The 13,681-nt window shown below is 42.9% G+C and overlaps 1 protein-coding gene across 3 annotated transcripts in view; it reads left to right on the top strand.

The window, feature by feature from the left end:
• dus2 (dihydrouridine synthase 2) overlaps window positions 1–13,681 on the top strand; it is a 115,506-nt gene that overhangs the window by 40,615 nt on the left and 61,210 nt on the right. The window lies entirely within an intron of this gene.

Here is a 13,681-nt window from a genome sequence, read left to right as displayed (position 1 = left end):
GAGGGACTCCATTTTTGGCACAAGATTGGCTATATAAATAATACCTATTAATGTATTCTCAGCTTGTTCTCATGCCCACATGCAAATCCGACTGTGTCTACGTGTCCTGTTTCTTTCAGTACCCTACCATCAGAATACTCATGCACATTGAGGATGTGCAAAGAATACACCATTTCATTTCATTTTATTTTTATTTATTCGTTCATGGGATGTGGGCATCGCTGACTAGACGATTTATTGCCCATCCCTAATTGCCTTTGAGAATGTGGTGGTGAGCTGCCTTCTTGAACCGCTGCAGTCCATGTAGTGTATGTACACCCACAATACTGTTAGGAAGGGAGTCCCAGGATTTTGACCCAGAGACAGTGAAGGAACGGCGATATATTTCCAAGTCAGGATGGTGAGTGGCTTGGAGGGAACTTCCAGGTGGTGGTGTTCCCATGTGTCCTCTTGTGTGTCTGCTGCCCTTATCCTTCTAGATGGTACTGGCCGTGGGTTTGGAAGGTGCTGTTGAAGGAGTCATGGTGGGTTACTGCATCTTGTAGATGATATACACTGCAGCCACTGTGCATCGGTGGTGGAGGGAATGAATACTTGTGGAAGGGGTGCCAATCAAGTGGGCTGCTTTGTCCTGGATGCTGTTGAGCTTCTTGAGTGTTGTTGGAGCTGCACTCATCCAGACAAGTGTGAGCTCATCCATGTGCAAGTCCCCACATGGGAGCAAGATGTGAGATGCTGAAAAAGCCTGCTCCTGGCCTGTAAAAGTAACTTGTTAAAAAACCCAACATAAATAGTGGTTTAACAGAGAGGACCTCCATACATTAATTCCTTTCCTTTATACTATAGAACTGTTACGTATTCAATATGACTGAGTACACCTGTATGTCTACAAAAAAAAAGAGTTAATTTTGCTCTTTTGGTAACAAAAGTATAGACTGTGATTTTTGCATAATGTCATGGTTCAACACAGAAATCTCAGTTAACAATTTATTTCCACTTCATATAGCTCTTCAGGAAATTGCATGGAATAATTCTGATCATAATAAAGCCATTCTGATTTCCAGTGATACCATGAATTGAATCCAAAACGCCCACCAAAGGAAGGCTCCCATGATGGTTTGTTTATTTAGTGAGCAGATGAATACAAACCAGGCAGGTCTAAAGTTATGTTAACCCTCTCGTGGTTGAATTGACCACTTCCACCATTGAGGTTCATGCAAGAATAATGGCAGGGATGGTGATGTTAGAGAATGCCTGTTGCCTTTCAAACCTTGCCCCAACAAAGGGTCCACATCATCTAAAAAATGCAAAGGGGTAAAATTTCTGCAGGGAGGGGTTGGGGGGATAGGGGGAAAGTTTTCACCCTGTGAAACTTCATTAACACTTAAAAAGCAAGGGTGCTCTGTTACAGGTGGAACATTGAATATTACTGCAGGAGTTAAACTGGTCCTGTCAGCCAAATAAAATGCATGAAAGAGGTATAGAAACTATATTTAAAAACAATAAATCTCTAATGGAACAGAGCAACCTCGTTTGCTGTAATTTTTAATGAAAACAGGGCATTAATCCCAGGTAGCTATTTATAGTTTAGTGTAATGTAGAGCAATGATTTTACACGGACAAATAAAATTTACTGCCTTTGGCTGTCGTTATTTCAGGATTCTCTATTAAATCAATTGCATTGGGAATAAACACTGACTTAAAAATTTATGGATGCTTCAGCAATGATTACTTAGAGCAGCACCTATTAAGGAAAACTCCCTCAGAGATGAAAAGCCCACAGTATTGAGGAGTCAAGTCTCATACGCTTTTTATTTTAAAAAACTAAAATATCAGAAAATATTTTTATAGCAAAATCATGCCATGTTGGGGTAACCTCTCCACAGTTCCCAACCCAGTGCTGCTCTGGACTTGAATAGTTTTGCCTTCTCCACTTGCCTGTCATCCCGCAGTATCAAGACACCCTGTGCAGCTGAGCTACTGGCTCGGCTTTCTCTTCACACCACAGGGGCTCTGTGTCAGAAGAGTCCACCAAATACCCTTCCTAAAGCCCACCTTAGATTCTCAAGCTACAGAGAGGGAGACAGGAGGCATGCAGTCACCCCCAGTAATCCAGCCTGCTAGCCTCCATACAACTGTGCACTTCAAAATAAACACACAGAGCCTGCTATTTAAAAGCACCAGTGGGAAGCATGATTTAAGCAGGCACTGCGCTGACCCTTAAAACAAAAAATGAACACTGCTGTAGAGTTGGAGGATTCTGAAGTAAGCATTGGACACCATGGAACTGGCCCAACTAACTTCTGCTGGGGTAAAATTATATTAGAACATAGGAAATGAGAACAGTAGTAGGCAGTTTAGCCTTTGAGCTTGCTCCATCAATCAATAAGACCTTGATTGCTCTACCTCTACTCCCCCTTCCTGTACTTTCCCCATATCCTTTAATTCCTTTAACACTCATCTGTTGATCTCTGTCTTGAATGTACGCAATGAGCATCCACAGCCCTCTGGTTTAGAGAATGATAAATATTCATAACCCATTGAGTGAAGAAATTTCTCCTCATCACAGTCCTAAATTGCCAACCCCTTACTCTGAGACAGTCAGCTCTAGTTCTAGACTTCCCAGCCAGGGGAAACGTCCTCTCAGCATTGTCTGTGTCAAGCTCATTAAGAAATCAATGGGGAAGTGGTAGTTCATGTAAGTGGCACTTCATGGAGAGCACTGCAGGCTTGCTGCCTGCAGGGCCCACGTGGTGTTCCTCCGTTGAAGACCTTTGAAAACCACTGCGCAGGCCACACTGTTAGTGACCCATGGCAGTACTTGCCCCAGGGAATTAATGTAATCTGCATGCACTAAACGAACACATTTTCCCCCTGTATGTTTAATTTAGATTACTTTGCAGTATTTTAAACTTTAGGGAATATAGGCCTAGTCTGTTCAGTTTTTCCCTAATGGGAGAATCCCCTCATCCCCAAAACAAATCTAATGAACAAAATGTATTGACAGGCCGTAACATTGAGAGGGATTCAAAATTTTCTTACACCATCCATTTTATTTTTGAAATTGAATTATAGATGGATGAGCAATGGAATAACAAGAAAGGTGCAAATGTATATGTACCAAATCATATGATATGGGAAATGCCTTTTGTCTGGGAAGATTGCCACAGGTCATTTAGTATTTGAGAGAAAGATAAGACTGATTAGTCCACAACTAACCCAGGAGATGTTGCTATATTTCCAAAGATTGCCTAATCTCATAGATTCAAATGTAACCCTTCTGCTGAATGCCATAAAATAAAACTTAATTCACATGAGAAACATGATGGTTTCATTTAGAATAATGATAAGGCAGTTAAAATTAGTTTCTAGTGGCCTGATAATGTCAGTCTTGACTGGTCTCTCCATGCACAGACATTTGGTTAGCTGGGCATTCATCACATGAGCCTAGCTGCTAGTCACTACTTCCCATAGCTCTTTAATAATGCAGGTGCTTCACGTGGTGTGTAGAAGGTGACCACTTTCTTCTGGATACCTCCAACAGTGATCAGAGCAATTGTAACCATGTATGTGGTTTCATTGGGCTAGATACATAACCTTAAGTGCAAAAAAAAAGCATAAGGTTATACCATAAATGAGTTCAGACTATATTCCCAGTTGCAGAATTAATCTAAATCTTATTGCCCCCCTTCTGTGCCGGCAAGTTATTAATTAAGGATGCTTCACTGGGAGTTCAGAGTGTGGGTTTGACATATACACGATAACAGCAGTGCCCAGGAAAGAATGGGCTGAGACGTTGTTCTGTCTCTCAGTATGAAGGCTCTCCCTGCATTATAATTGGAACAATTGCCAACAAGTCATTGCAAAATACCTGTCACTTAGTTTATTTTTCCTGCCGATGGTTTATTGGATTGTTGTATCCTAAAGTTTTTGTATTACAAAATTAAAGAAACAGTGGCAAGGCTTAGAGTTCAACATTTAAAGTTGCTGCTTTAAAAAAAAGGAATCAGTCCTGTCTCCATTGAGAGCCATTAATTGGGTTTGAAAGCTGATTAATTGCTGGTCTACAGTGTATGAGCAGACAAAAGGGAAAACAGAGCAACATGGGAAATTTAAGAGGTTGAGATGTGCCTCATGCACTTCTTGTAAATGTTTCCCTATCCTGCAAATTTTCCCATGATCATGGGCAGCAGATAATCTGGAACTAAGACCGAGGCCATTGCATGAAAGGTTTTTATTTAGCATTCTCTTTTCTATTGAAAAAAAAAGGAAGAACAGGGCATAAATTACTGTCAGAATACTAGTGCAGCTAGCGGTACTCACTGTTTATACACAAACCTTTTTTTAACTCATTTATGGGATGTGTGCATCACTGGCTACGCCAATATTTATTCCCCACCTCTAGTTGCCCTGGAGATGGTGGTGGTGAGCTGCCTCCTTGAACCACTGTGGCCCATGTAGAATAGGTACAACCACAGTGCTGTTAGGGAGGGAGTTCCAGGATTTTGACCCAGCGACAGTGAAGGAACGGCGATATGTTTCCAAGTCAGGATGGTGAGTGGCTTGAAGGAGAACCTGCAGGTGGTGGTGTACCCATGTGTCTGCGGCCCTTGTCCTTCTAGATGGCAGTGGTCATGGGTTTGGAAAGTGCTGCCTAAGGAGTGTTGGTGAGTTTCTGCACTGCATCTTGTAGATGGTACACACTGCTGCCACTGTGCTTTGGTGGTGGAGGGAGTGAGTGTTTGTGGAAGGGGTGCCAATTAAGTGGTCTGTTTTGTCCTGGATGGTGTCAATCTTCTTGAGTGCTGTTGGAGTTGCACTTATCAAGGCAAGTGGAGAGCATACCATCACACTCCTGACCTGCGCCTTGTAGTTGGTAGACAGGCTTTGGGGAATCAGGAGGTGAGTTACTCGTCACAGAATTCCTTGCCTCTGACCTGCTGTTGTAGCCACAGTATTTATATGGCTCATCCAATTCAGTTTCTGGTCAATGGTAACCCCCAGGATGTTGATAATGGGGAAATTCAGTGATGGTAATGCCATTGAATGTTAAGGAGCGATGGTTAGATTCTCTCTTGTTGGAGATGGTCATTGCCTGGCACCCCGCTTCCTGTAAGGACTCCATCCCATTCTCAGTTCCTTCGCCTCCGTCGCATCTGTTCTGATGATGCTACCTTCAAAAATAGTTCCTCTGACATGTCCTCCTTCTTCCTTAACCAAGGTTTTCCACCCACGGTTGTTGACAGGGCCCTCAACCGTGTCCGGCCCATCTCCCGCGCATCCGCCCTCATGCCTTCTCCTCCCTCCCAGAAACATGATAGGGTGCCCCTTGTCCTCACTTATCACCCCACCAGCCTCCGCATTCAAAGGATCATCCTCCGCCATTTCCGCCAACTCCAGAATGATGCCACCGCCAAACACATCTTCCCTTCACCCCCCCCCGGCGGCATTCCATAGGGATCGTTCCCTCTGGGACACCCTGGTCCACTCCTCCATCACCCCCTACTCCTCAACTCCCACCTATGGCACCTCCCCATTGCCACGCAAAAGATGCAAGACCTGCCCCTTCACTTCCTCTCTCCTCACCGTCCAAGGGCCCAAACACTCCTTTCAAGTGAAGCAGCATTTCACTTGCATTTCCCCCAACTTAGTCTACTGCATTCGTTGCTCCCAATGCGGTCTCCTCTACATCGGAGAGACCAAACATAAACTGGGTGACTGCTTTGCAGAACACCAGCGGACTGTCCGCAAGAATGACCCAAACCTCCCTGTCGCTTGCCATTTTAACACTCCACCCTGCTCTCTTGCCCACATGTCTGTCCTTGGCTTGCTGCATTGTTCCAGTGAAGCCCAACGCAAACTGGAGGAACAGCACCTCATCTTCCGACTAGGCACTTTACAGCCTTCCGGACTGAATATTGAATTCAACAACTTTAGATCTTGACCTCCCTCCTCCATCCCCACCCCCTTTCTGTTTCTTCCCCCTTCCATTTGTTTTTTTCCAATAATTTATATAGATTTTTCTTTTCCCACCTATTTCCATTATTTTTAAATCTTTTATGCCCCCCCCACCCCAACTAGAGCTGTACCTTGAGTGCCCTACCATCCATTCTTAATTAGCACATTCGTTTAGATAATATCACCAACTTCAACACCTCTGTGTTCTTTTGTTCTTTTGTCTGTGACATCTTTTGATTATCTGCTCCTATCACAGCTTGCTTGTCCCTACAACCACACCACCCCCCACCTTAAACCAGCTTATATTTCACCCCTCTCCTTGGATTCACCCAGTTCTGCTGCAGGGTCATGAGGACTCGAAACGTCAACTCTTTTCTTCTCCACCGATGCTGCCAGACCTGCTGAGTTTTCCCAGGTAATTCTGTTTTTGTTGTGTACAGCTTAGATCTGATCCATTGGTTGTGGAATCACTTAGCTCTGTCTAACAATTGCTCCATTTGCTGTTTGCATGCAAGTCATCCTGTGTTATAGCTTCACCAGGTTGACACCTAATTTTTATGAATGCCTGGTGGGATTTGAACCCAGGTTCCCAGAGCATTACCCTGGGCCTCTGGATTACCAGTCCAGTGACAATACCACTGCCTCTCCTTAAGGTGTTGACAGATGTGCATTTAAATACAAAAATCCAGAAGCTGCTGTTCATGTTATGCCGCCCTACCATTAGCTTCATGAAAACGACATCTCACTATCTGGTTCATCCTTCAGATGCATTCATTGCCATTAAGTTCCTGTATTTGCACTGTAATTACATATAAACTTGTCACAGAAAATTTGGGTTTGTCCACTTCAGTCGAAGTACCCTTCTTTAATAGTGTGAAGCATCTTAATTACTGAACATCAACCTCTAGCCCTGAAAATTAAGAATTGCAAATCTGGCGCCTCATTCTTTCACTTTTCCTTTTTCTATCTTCTCTTTCTCTCTCTCTCCATTCAATTTCTCGTTATTTTGATTTCTGTACCTGCTTTGACATTGAACTCACTATGCTCATTTAAGTTTCTTGCTTCAGACTCTGTGCTGTTCAATCCTTCACTCTGATTGGTTAAGGAGATGCAATTGCATGTCCTTTTCACTCATCCTAGATGTTCTTGAGAGGGCACAATGCCGTTCTCCTTTCCTATGATCAGCAACTTCCTATTCCAAGGTTCATGGAAATTAATCAGGTAAAAGAAAGTCTAATGAACAGCAGGTGCTGTTCAGTCATTGGCTGCAGTGACTTCTGGCCCAGCGTTTTTAAGTTTGGTGAAGGTCTGCTGGAAAAGCAAACCTGTGCCTAATCCATGGTGTTACTGTGCTAAGTATGCAGCTCGTTTCTTTTATCAAAATAAATGAGCTTACTGGTAAAGTTATCTTTCCAGTTTATAATAAAACAAGACTAATATAAAACAGCACAATTGTATGATAGTTAATGAGCTCATTGTGTAAGCATCAGCGAAAAATGAACAGAAATAATCTTGGTTATCGGAGGGAAACTGCATCTAGTTCAACCTGGCAGACCTGAACACACAATCTAGGTTGACACTTCAGTGCACTACTGAGGGAGTGCCGCGTTATTGGAGGTGCTGACTTTCAGATGAGACAGGCAGACGCCATGACACTATTTGAACGAGAGCAGGGGGTCATCTTCCAGTGTTCTGGCCAAAATTTATCCCTCACCCTCAAATAAGACCACTTTTTAAAAAAAAAAGTTTATCTGGTCATCTACCTCATTGCTTTTTATGGGATCTTGCTCTGTGCAGTTTGGCTTATTTTACAACACTGGCAGCAAAAGAAATTCCAGAATGGACTGTAGGCTCACAGCCACAATTACAGAAACTTGTAGGCTGCGGCAGAGTTTTGAAAGGAAAGGCAAAATTGGAAAGGGATTTTTTTTCCCCCCAAGACCTGTCTTTTTTTGTAAATCTACAGCTCAACAGCCAAGATAGAATTCCCAACCCTTCCGCTTTGGGAGGGCGTCTACCGGCATGGATAATTGGTTTCCCGAGTGCTGCTGCTGGCAACGCAGGAGTAATGGGCCCCAGATGCGTGGTTCAAGTGTGTGCAGTACCCTGGTGGCTGCTGTGACTTGCAATCAAATCACATTGTCTGAGTCCAGCTGGTGCCCCTGTTATTCACAGCTTTATTTTATTCACTCACGGGATGTGGATTACTGCCCATCCCTAGAACATACATAAGAACATAGGAATTAGGAGCAGGAATAGGCAATTGAGCCCCTCGAGACTGCCCCGCCATTCATTACGGTCATGACTGATTTCATTTCGGCCTCAACCCCAATTTCCTGCCTTCTCCCTTGAAGCGGCTTGTTACAACTGAGTGTAAAGTCACCCAAATTGCTGTGGGTTATGTAGGCTAGGTAAGGAGGAGGACAGATTTCCTTTCCTAGGGCATTAGTTTTCACAATGGTTTCATGGCCATCATTAGACCTTTAATTACAGATATATTGAATTCAATTTCAAATCCATTGGTGGGATTCGAACCCCGGTCCCCAGAGCATTACCCTGGGTCTCTGAATCACTAGTCCATCGCCTCCCCCTTCTCAGCTTAATTGCTAGCTATGATGATGATGGCTTCAGGGCCAAAATAAATTGTCTGAAAACTCCTGGGAAAACATCTGGGGGAGAAAGAGAGGGAGAAACACAAACTGGGAGAGGGAGAGAGAAACCTAGACTGGTAGAGGATGTGTTCATGTCGGCCTGTGATGGGCGCTGTTGTTTCATCCATATTATTATGGTAGTTGGGCAGCTTTGTTGCTTCTTTCTGAGGCCTGAGCCTCATCATTCTGGAATAAAGGCAAAATAATGTGGATGCTGGAAATCTGAAACAAAAACAGAAAATGCCGGAAAAGCTCAGCAGGTCTGGCAGCACCTGTGGAGAGAGAAACAGAGTTAACGTTTCAAGTCCATATGACCCTTCTTCAGAGCTCTGAAGACCTGAGTTAGACCTGAGTTTTTCCAGCATTTTCTGTTTCTGTTTCACCATTCTGAAGTTGGGTTTCCACGATATCATGTGGGTTTTGGTGAATTGAATTAAGTTTAGTTTTGGTTTTATTTTTAAGACTTGCTATGTTTTGTAAAAAGTCACAAAATTGTACAAAAACTTCAGTTGGAATTTTTTTATATTGAGTGTGTTTTTGTTGAATCAGTACTATTTACTTGATGTTTCTCCTTGTGCTTGATATTGTAGAAACATCACAGAAACAGGTTTTATTACTTAAAGGTTATTTATCCTTACATCTAGTCTTTTGTTTTTCTGTTGATTTATAAATTATATTATTCTGCTCATGACAAAAAAAATCACTTTCAGGTTTGGTGATATTGAGATGCTCAACTAAGGTCAATGTAATAACATTTACAGATAGTGGGAAAATGTCACATGATCAAGCATCACGAGTGGTGTCACATGATCGAATGCTATGTAATCAAACAACACGTGACCAAATCTCCAAGAGTGCGTCAAATTAGAGTTAGCAACCATAACTAGAAGGTGTGAGAATCTTCCGTTTGAAGATAATTTTCTCTGGCAAATTAATAAATGGATACTTGAAAATCTCCTTTGTGACATTGCTTATATTCTGAGGTGCAGGCAGCCTAGGAGCTTGGATCATTGGATTTGTGACGGAGCAGAGAGATGAGCAAAGGCTAAGACCTTTGAAAAGCTCAGAGTGCCAGTACTGGAGTTTGAAAGGAGTGGAATCTGGGAGCACAGGTGCTCTGGACTGTGCAGAGCACATGAGAGCAAAGGGGGCACTATGGCGAGTTGTATTTTTCTAGAATTGTGCCTCCAGATCTGCTTAGTACCAGCTAACCATGTAGTATTATCAGTTATGTGACCAACGTGGACCAGTCAGTGATATTCTACGCTCATTCTGTACTACCAACGTACGTTCTTATCAATTCCAACCATTCATAGCACAATTTAAACTTTTAAATTAGAGAATTACATGATGAAACGATGCTGTGACAGTGGGATTCTCCCTGAGTTTGGGTTGGGGGCATAAACTTGCACAGTCCATAAATATAATTAAGTACACCTGAAGTATTTTTCGTGCAATGATAGTAATAGAATAAAGAATACATTTATTGCTTAATGGACAACACAGGAGCTATGATTCTTTAATTCTTTGGCTTACTTGCTTCACCACTTTAAGACTTCTGCACCTCTGAGGAAATTACATGACTTTTGATGCACAGAAAGTTTGTCTTCTGATCATGTTGGCATGCATTAAATGCAAAATTTGCACTGTGGAATTTAAAGGCGGTAGATATGTTTTATTCATTCACGGCTTTGCTGGCTGGGCCAGCATTTATTGCCCATCCCTAGTTGCCTTTGAGAAGGTGGTGGTGAGCTGCCTTCTTGAACCGCTGCAGTCCATGTGGTGTAGATACACCCACAGTGCTGTTAGGGAGGGAGTTCCAGGATTTTGATCCTGCAACAGTGAAGGAATTATGACATATTCCCTAGACAGAATCGTTTGTAGCTTGTAGGGGGACTTCCAGCTGGTGGTGTCCCATCTATCTGCTGTCCTTGTTCTTCTAGATGGTAGTGGTCGTGGGTTTGGAAGGTGTCTAAGGAGCCTTGGTGAATTCCTCCAGTGCATCTTGTAGATGGTACACACCGCTGCTACTGTGTGTTGATGGTGGAGGGAGTGAATGTTTGTGGATGTGGTGCCAATCAAGTGGGCTGTTTTGTCCTGGATGGTGTCAAGCTTCTTGAGTGTTGTGGGAGCTGCACTCATCCAGGCAAGTGGGGAATATTCCATCACACTCCAGACTTGTGCCTTGTAGGTGGTGGACAGGCTTTGGGGAGTCAGGAGGTGAGTTACTTGTCACACTATTCCTAGCCTCTGACCTGCTCTTGTGGCCACAGTATTTATATGACTAGTCCTGTTCAGTTTCTGGTCAGTGGTAACCCCAACATGTTGATAGTGGGGGATTCATTGATGGTAATGCCATTGAAGATCAAAGGGCGGTGGTTGGATAGCTGTATTATTATGTATGATGTTTGACGTGATTCCTCAAGTACTGTAAAGTATTCAATTGTATGATCTCAATGGAAAGTCAATTACATGCAATAACTTTGTAATATGTTACTTCAGGAATCAATCATGAATGTCAAAAAGGTTTTGAAAAGGCCTCTATGAATCCAGTCAGCAGATGATTCGGAATGCATCACACCTTCATGTTTAATTTAGTGACATCTTCAATTTAAAAACAAACAAAAGGGAGGACTTCGAAAACCAGTGCGTGGACTACTTTCTCAATTAGCTAAAAGATGCAAAGTCCTGTTGTCAAGTGCAGCCCCTCATCTCAAAACGACAAGCAGCATATTAGCAGCATGGTTCCAATGCCACTTTCTGTTGCAGCCTGCCTTTCACTCAGTACTGCCAAGACCAAAAAAATAAACTAAATTGACTTAGACCTCTATTTTAATCACTCTCAATGATCGTCTGTGTTCACTTATCTCCTTGCAGTATTGTCACAGGGCATGAAAGAGAAAATAAATATATCTGTTCGTTAAAGCTGAATTCTTGCCAAAACCTGCAACGAAGCAGCCAATTGCCAATGCAACTATAAAAACTATTAGTAGGTCGTTATTAAGGATAGATTTTCAATGCAAGTGGGGAGGTTATGCTTCAGCTATACAGAGCTCTAGCAAGACCACATCTAGATAACTGTGTACAGTATTGGTCAACTTATTTAAGGAAGGATGTAAATGCATTGGAAGCAGTTTAGCGAAAGTTTACCAGACTAATACCAGGAGTGGGCAAGTTGTCTTATGAGGAAAGGTCAGTCAGGCTAGGCTTGTATCTGCTGGAGTTTAGAAGAGTAAGGTGTGACTTGATTGAAACATATAAGATCCTGAGGGGTCTTGACAGGGTGGATGCGGAGAGGATGTTTCCTCTTGTGGAAGAATCTAGAACTAGGGGTCACTGTTTAAAAATAAGGGGTCACCAATTTAAAACAGAGATGAGGCAAAATTTTTTCTCTCAAAGGGTGGTAATTCTTTGGAATTCTCTTTCTGAAAAGGTGGTGGAAGCAGAGTCTTTGAATATTTTTAAGGCAGAGGTGGGTAGATTCTTGGTAAGCAAGGGGGTGATAGGTTTTCCGGGGTAGGTGAGATGCAGATTTCAGGTTACTATCAGATCAGTCGTGACCTTATAAAAGGCAGAGCAGGCTTAGGAGGCTGGATGGCCTACTCCTCCTTGTTCATATGTTCTCCCTCCTTTCTTAAAAAGCTGTGTATCATTCGCCAACTTCCAATCTAATGGGACCATTCCTGAATAATTTTGGAAAAATTTGGTTCCATTGGGTCATCTAAAGTGACCCATTTGTTCATATATGCTTATTGGTCAAAGATATGTGTAACACTTGAACAATTAATGCACCCTACTTTGTACAGGTTGGTAGATTGTGGATGAAGTTCACTCACGTGAAACGTAGCATCAAGTGCTTCGCCTTTTACAGAGAACAGTAATAATTTGGGGAGGGGTTGGCGGACTGAAATTGAAAAATAAAGAGATCACCCCCACCACCACCCCGCCCACTTCTCCCATAAATGGCAACCTAACCAGTTCCTTTGCACAGTGACCTAACCAGTTCCTTTGCACAGTGACCCAACCAGTTCCTCTGGACAGTGACCTAACCAGTACCCCTGCACAGCAACCTAACCAGTTCCTCTGCACAGCGACCTAACCAGTTCCTCTGCACAGTGACCTAACCAGTTCCTCTGCACAGTGACCTAACCAGTTCCTCTGCACAGTGACCTAACCAGTTCCTCTGCACAGTGACCTAACCAGTTCCTCTGGACAGTGACCCAACCAGTTCCTCACCAACTGGAACCATCTTCCGCCTGGCTAACTTGTTCCCACCAAAAACTGGCTTTTCCTTTAACTCCATTTGCTTCCTCCGGATTAAGGGAATCTCTGTGGAAATGTGCATAGGTCAGATATGTTGCTCTCTTTTTATAGGATGTGTTTGTCCAATCCAAGACACCCCAGCCCTGCCCTGACCTCTTTTTCTATTACACTGATGACTGTGTTGCTGTTGCTTCTGGCTTGATTCCTGTTCTAAGAATTTTATTATTTTTGCTCCAAACTTTTAATTCCTAAGCCTCATTGCCACCTTCATGGACTGACTACTGTTTGGACTTGGTGAGAATGACAGGGAAGCTGATTAGCGAGAGTGAGATTCTGGGGGCCCGGTGGTTGCTGTAGGTGACCCAATGGAACCAAATTTTTCCAAAATCCATTATGATCAGGAACGGTCCCGTTAGCTTGGAAGTTAGCAAATGTTACACTGCTTCTTAAGAAAAGGAGAGAGAACCGTGAACCACAAGCCAATTAGCCTAACATTAGCAGTTAGGAAAATGCTGAAATCCATTATTAAGGAAGTCTTAACAATGCTCTTAGAAAGGTATAGTGTGATTAGAGCAAGGCAGCATGGTTTTACTAAAGGGAAATCCTGTTTGACAAATTTATCAGAGTTTTTTGAGTATGTAACTGAAGGGTAGAGAAAGGGGAACCCAGTACATCTAGTATACCTAGATTTCCAAAAGGTATTCGATAAGGTGCCACACAAACGACTAATAGGCAAGGTAAGGGTCATGGAGTTGGGGGTAATATTTTAGCATGGATAGAGGATTGGTTAACGGTCAAGAAGCTGAGAT

This window comes from Carcharodon carcharias, chromosome 7 (genome assembly GCF_017639515.1).
Source record: "Carcharodon carcharias isolate sCarCar2 chromosome 7, sCarCar2.pri, whole genome shotgun sequence".
Classification (NCBI taxonomy): Eukaryota; Metazoa; Chordata; class Chondrichthyes; order Lamniformes; family Lamnidae; genus Carcharodon; species Carcharodon carcharias.
The sequence above is the reverse complement of the archived record's forward strand: the minus strand, read 5'-3'. Positions and strand labels throughout refer to the sequence as shown.